Below are 5826 nucleotides of genomic sequence, written 5' to 3'. Positions count from 1 at the left end.
TGTCATTAACCAAATATTATCACCGAAACACGGATTTAACCGTCATGGTATGAGGAACCAAGGGTGAAAAATGCTTTATGGTTAAAACAACTGAAATAAAATAAAAATGGTTCGAAAATACTTGAAATGGTGAAAACCGATTACAAATATGAAATATGGATTAAAGGGAAATGACGAGAACAAACACAGTTGATCTCTGGTCTGAGTACCCCATTTAGGCGCGGGCTTGTTGGCGACCTAAAGGGCTTCTGCCTCAGACCAAAAATCAGTTTTGGCTCGTTTATTCCATGTTTTGGTTCATGTTATGCATGTTTTAGCATGTTAGAGTCATGAAACAAATGAAAACATAATAAAAGAGGATTTTTACACCCTCATACTTACATGTTTGGTTATGGCGAGTGACCGACGTAAGTGTAACAACTCGTTTGATCGGAAAAAACTCGGTTTAAAACAGTTTTGGTAAGTAAAAGAGTGTTTTAAAAGTTTAGTGATGGTGTAGTGGTCGAAGTGGTCGGTCAAGTGATTTAATGCACGATGACGGTACCAAACAATGTGTAAGGCTCGTGTTTACGATCGGTAGGTCGTAAATACGCGTCGGGTTGTGACTTAAGAAGTCGAGTCGAGAATTTTAAGGGAGAAAAGAGGGGGCGGACACTCGCGTAACTCTCAAATGGGTGGCATTTGAGGGGTATTTATAGGAGAATGAGTGGTTGTGTGAGTTTTGAGCGACGTGGCCACTTGGGCTGCTCAAAGAGGCGCGAGCCACGTCGCGGGTCTTCGAGCTGTGTTGTCACTTTCACAACAAACGCAATCATGATTTGTTCTATCCTAGGTTTTGTAGTCACATGTTTGTTACTTGACCATTCATGAATCCGGGAAAACTTAAGGTAGAAGGTTTGAAATGTTTTGTTTTTTGTGGTCGACTCGGTTTGACTCATTGTTGGAGTCGGGATTTGAATTTTTGAGTCGGTTTTTGGTCCGGTGTTGGTTTTGACTCTAGTTAGTGTCATTGCGACCCCATCGTCGTTCATTAAACACTCCAGGTATTTTTGAAATGTTTAGAAATGTTTTATTTTCGAAATCGTTTTTAAGTTTTCCGACGTAAAGTTGTACACAAACTGTCGATCAAACGCCGCGATTCCAAAACATGTTGTAGCCCGATAATCATTGGGTTTTTGTTGGAGTCTCAGCAGATACTGGGTATCTACAGAGCCCCCACTTTGACTGAGGCTTGGACAGGGCGAAAGTCAAAGTAGAGTCCTCAGGTCAATCGAAGATTAAAACCTGGAGACCCAAGTGATGTCGAGGCGGCTCGAAAGGATTCGGGCCAAGGACCTGCCGTCGGGAAGGGCGACGCCAAGGCGACTCGAGGGTACGAGTCAAGGACCTGTCGTCGGGAACATTTTAGAGTCTGTCGACTGTCTGTGCGGGTCGTTTAAAGTCCGTTAGACTACGTATAAAGGCTCGCCAACCATAAGAAGGAGTCATACCTGAGGCATCTTCGGATATGTCCTTGCCCGTTTGCGGATAAAGGCTCGCCAGCCACTGGTAAGGAAATGTACCCGAGGCATCTTCGGGATCTGTCCTTGAAAGTTTGCGGACAAAGGCTCGCCAGCCATGGTAAAGAAATGTACCCAAGGCATCTTCGGGATCTGTCCTTGAAAGGTTGCGGACAAAGGCTCGCCAGCCAATGATAAGGAAATGTACCCGAGGCATATTCGGGATCTGTCCTTGAAAGGTTGCGGGCAAAGGCTCGCCAGCCATGGTAAGGAAATGTACCCGAGGCATCTTCGGGATGCGTCCTTGGAAGGTTGCGGACAAAGGCTCGCCAGCCATGGTAAGGAAATGTACCCGAGGCATCTTTGGGATGCGTCCTTGGAAGGTTGCGGAAAAAGGCTCGCCAGCCGATGATAAGGAAATGTACCCGAGGCATCTTCGGGATCTGTCCTTGAAAGGTTGCGGGCAAAGGCTCGCCAGCCATGGTACGGTCGGTTAATGGACCATGGGAGTAGCCGCGTCGAATGGGCTTGTTTTGAAAGTAGCGAACTCGTGATGTCGCTGGGGAAATAGTGAGTATGGATTCTCACTATCACTGTTTTTGGAATGAGCAAGTTCCGCGAGGAAGCTCCCTGCGGGTTTTTGAAAGAATAGTGAATTTGGCATCTTCACCACTCGTCGTTCTTCTTTGAACTTGATGTGGCGGTTTTGATCGCCGTTTGTTTTAATTTTGAAGGAAAATAGAAAATTTGAGTTTGCTATTGCGTTTTGAAGTGACGGTTTATATGCCGCCGTTGACATTTGATGGAAATAGTGAATTTGGAATCTTCACTATTAATTGAAGTGACGGTTTATGTGCCGCCGTTGACATGTGTGGTGAAAATAGTGGAATTCAATTTCCAGCTATTATTTTGAGAATGACGGTTTTAATTGCCGTCGCTTAAAATTTGGAGAAATAGCGGTTTTTGAATTTTCGCCATTATTTTTGAAATTTTGAAGGAAAATGGTGAATTTTGATTTCACCATTATTTTTGAAATTGGCGGTTTTGATCGCCGTTTGCTTGAAAATTCTCGAAAATAGTGAATTTAAATTTTCACTATTCGATTGGAGGGACGGTTCATGTGCCGTCGTTTAAGGCTTTCGAAAATAGTGAATTTGAATTTTCACTATTTGTTTTTGAGAAAGATGACGACCTTTAATATTGTCAAATGAAAATTTGAAGTTTGTCACGGGAAATTGGGCTAAAGCCCAAAATCCGCTGAAAGAGCAAGGGGGAGGCTTGGTTTAGGCGCGAGCCACCTGGCGAACCAAAGGGCTCCCCTATTTTCTGTAAAAGACGCGAGTTCAGGTCGTATATCATTCATCATCTCGTCTTCCTTCTCTTCGACAAGACAAAGCCAAATCCACCATTGTTGGACCTTCTAGCTTGTTCGAATTCTTGCCCTCATCAACAATGTCATCTCAAGGTATGTATTTCCTTTAGAATCCATTTAAATTTGTTGATCCTTAGCTTGAATGATTTAGGGCGAATTTTGCCCTAAAAATCGAATTGGGCGTTTTTGATTGAGCCCATTTCGAGTGAAATTGATGCTTGCATTAGGTTAGAAACCTGTTTAGGAGTATAGGGGTGCTTTTAGTTTGCATTTTGGTCCCCGTTCCCGCTCCCTATGCTCGAAAAACGTGAGTGAGGCGAGAAACCATCTCATTTCACAATGCCAAGTTTATTTGCTTGGGTAGTGGGTCCCACTAGGTTGCATTGTAGTTGGGAAAACCCGTATTTGCCATTTAAGGACCTTCGTTGGATGTTTGTGGGCAAAATTGGATTTTTGCCCTTTGTGACGGTCTTACGTCTGACAAAATAAGCGCCTGTTTGGGCTTGAATTGAGTCAGTTTGCCTTGAAATGGAACTTATTGGTAATTTAGGTCACCTTGAGGCGTGATAAAATCCCGTTTGCCTTTTTGCGGTCGTTTTTGAATTTTTGACCGGTTTGGGCTCAAATTAGCGTATGAATTGCCTTTTTGAGCCGTAGAAAAATATCCCATTGCATCGGGAATGTATTTTGGTTTGTTGGCGGACCTTGTAGGGGTGTTGAAATGCCGTTTTTGTGATTTTGACTCGTCTTTTGCTTGAAAAGAGGGGCGAGTTGTTTTTGTGTGTTTTTTTTTGAACCGTTTTGTTTGGTTGGATTTTGGGCGGGATTGCCCTTGTTTTGCATTGCAGGTTGTGTTGTTGTTTTTTGGATTTATCCATTTCACGCCGTCGTAATGCCGAAATTCCGGTTGACGCTTTTTTGTTTGTAGGAGAGTGTTCGGGGCAGGCCGGGTTCATGGCTGCGACTCTTGAGGAGTTGTTCGGGTCGAGCCCGGTTAGCACTTCGGTTAGCACGCCTGCCGTGGTTGTGGAGGACGTCACTGAAGAGGAGAGACCTCCTGAGCAGACTGTTGGGGCCTCAGGGGCCATCGAGGAGCGTGATGAGCCCGTTGTTGGGGCTGTTAGCACTGGGAGAGCTCAGACTTGGGCCGAGGCGAGTACCTCCGGGAGGAGGGTTTCTTCGAGGGAGCGACGTCCTCGGGCGACTAGGCGGTCGTTGCGGGACGTTAACAGGGTCGTTGAGTTGGGACCTACCCACCACGTCGAGTCTCGTGGCCATAAGAGACGGAGGGTGGAGACAGCCGAGGATGATGCTGACGTCGCGAGCTGGAGAGCCAGACGAGTTACGGCCCCGCGGGGGTTGCTTTTACGGGCGGCGCCTGAGTGGGCCGAGGGTTTTGACGGTAGCCAGTTGTTGCTTCGACTGCACCGACACCTTTCCTATCGTGCTCACGAGGGCATGGTGAGTCGTATTCCCTAGTTGAATTTTGTCATTTTTTGAAGTGTTGGGCCTAAATAGGCATTCTGACGTTGTCTGTTTTTGGTTTTAGGAGATTGGCATGATGAGGACTTTCTCGGGCTTTTCTACATGCTTGGGTCTCTACGACGTTCTCCGAGCCGGGTCGAGGGCGTTGATAGAGAAGTCGGCTTTTGGGCCGTTGGTGGCCGCTTGGCGGGACATTCACAGGTCTTCGATTAGGGCGAACCTGTGTTTGATCCGCGCTATGTTTGATCGGTATTGGGATACGACGTCGTCGTTCCACATGGAGTTTGGGGAGGTCGGCGTGACTTTAGAGGACTTCGCCATGGTATCCGGCCTTCCCTGTGGTGATTTGCCCATTGAGTTTACCGAGACGCCGGAGAGAGTGTCCTCTCCTGCGGTCACTGCTTTGATCGGTACTGCTTTGCCGGAGTCTTCCGACGTCACTCCGTACTTGATCGCGAGTTCGTACGTGAAGGACCACTTCACTGAGAGGGTGGCAGATGCTGCTCCGGCGCCGTTGGCGAGCCCGGAGGCAGAGGTTGAGGCCGACGTGAAGGAGGCGCGGCTGTGGTTGTGGTACTTCTTGGGCGCCACGTACTTTGGTGACAAGGGTGAGCGCTTGTCGACCAAGGTGCTTCCTCTCCTCACCGACCTTGACACTTTGGGTCGGTTTGACTGGGTTACGCCGGCTTTGGCGAGTTTCACCCGTTACTTGCACGCGGCGGTGCCTCTGGAGGCAGTGGGAGCGGGTAGTGCTCCTGCTTTGGTTGGTCCCGGCCTCATCTTTGAGGTACGAGTTTTTTTTTTCGTGGTAGTAATTTTTTGAGTTTGATTTTGATTTTGGCTTTGGCAATTTTTGAGAAATTGGCTGATTTGTGTTTGTTGTGTTTGATTACAGGCTTGGTTGTATGCTTACTTCACTCCTCTGCGTCCGAGGACTACAGACGGTGTTCCCTCGGCTTACCCTGTTGTGAGGGGTTGGACGGTGGCTCGGAAGAAGGCGACTAAGTCGACTTACGAGGACTGCAGGCGTCGCGTGAACAAGCTTCGGGTTGCTGATGTAAGTTTCCGCTCTCTTCCCCTTCTCCTTTATAGAAATAGATAGAGATAGGATGATTAGGTAGCTTATGAAGCCCCCGGTTAGCTGAATAGCTTTGCTTTGAATGCAGTTTGTTGGGCGGCCTTGTAAGCACTACACGGGTGTACCAGCTGCCATCAGGGAGCGTTTGCGGCCTCGCAGCTCCCTGCGTCTGTACTTGGAGACGGCGATCGAGCCGGTTTGGTACTTTGGTAAGCGTTTTGTTCGCCAGTGCTTTACCGAGACTTTCGTCGTGCCGGTTGACCCGCCTAGGGTGTTGTTCCAGGAGTCGACCCATGACGAGGTTGAGGAGCACCTTCACGGTTGGGGAGGTGAGGAGCTGTTGCTGCGGGACGCCGACTACGACACCTTCCGGTTGTCGAGGCTTGCTTGGT

The sequence above is a fragment of the Silene latifolia genome, chromosome 8 (genome assembly GCF_048544455.1).
Source record: "Silene latifolia isolate original U9 population chromosome 8, ASM4854445v1, whole genome shotgun sequence".
Classification (NCBI taxonomy): Eukaryota; Viridiplantae; Streptophyta; class Magnoliopsida; order Caryophyllales; family Caryophyllaceae; genus Silene; species Silene latifolia.
The sequence above is the reverse complement of the archived record's forward strand: the minus strand, read 5'-3'. Positions refer to the sequence as shown.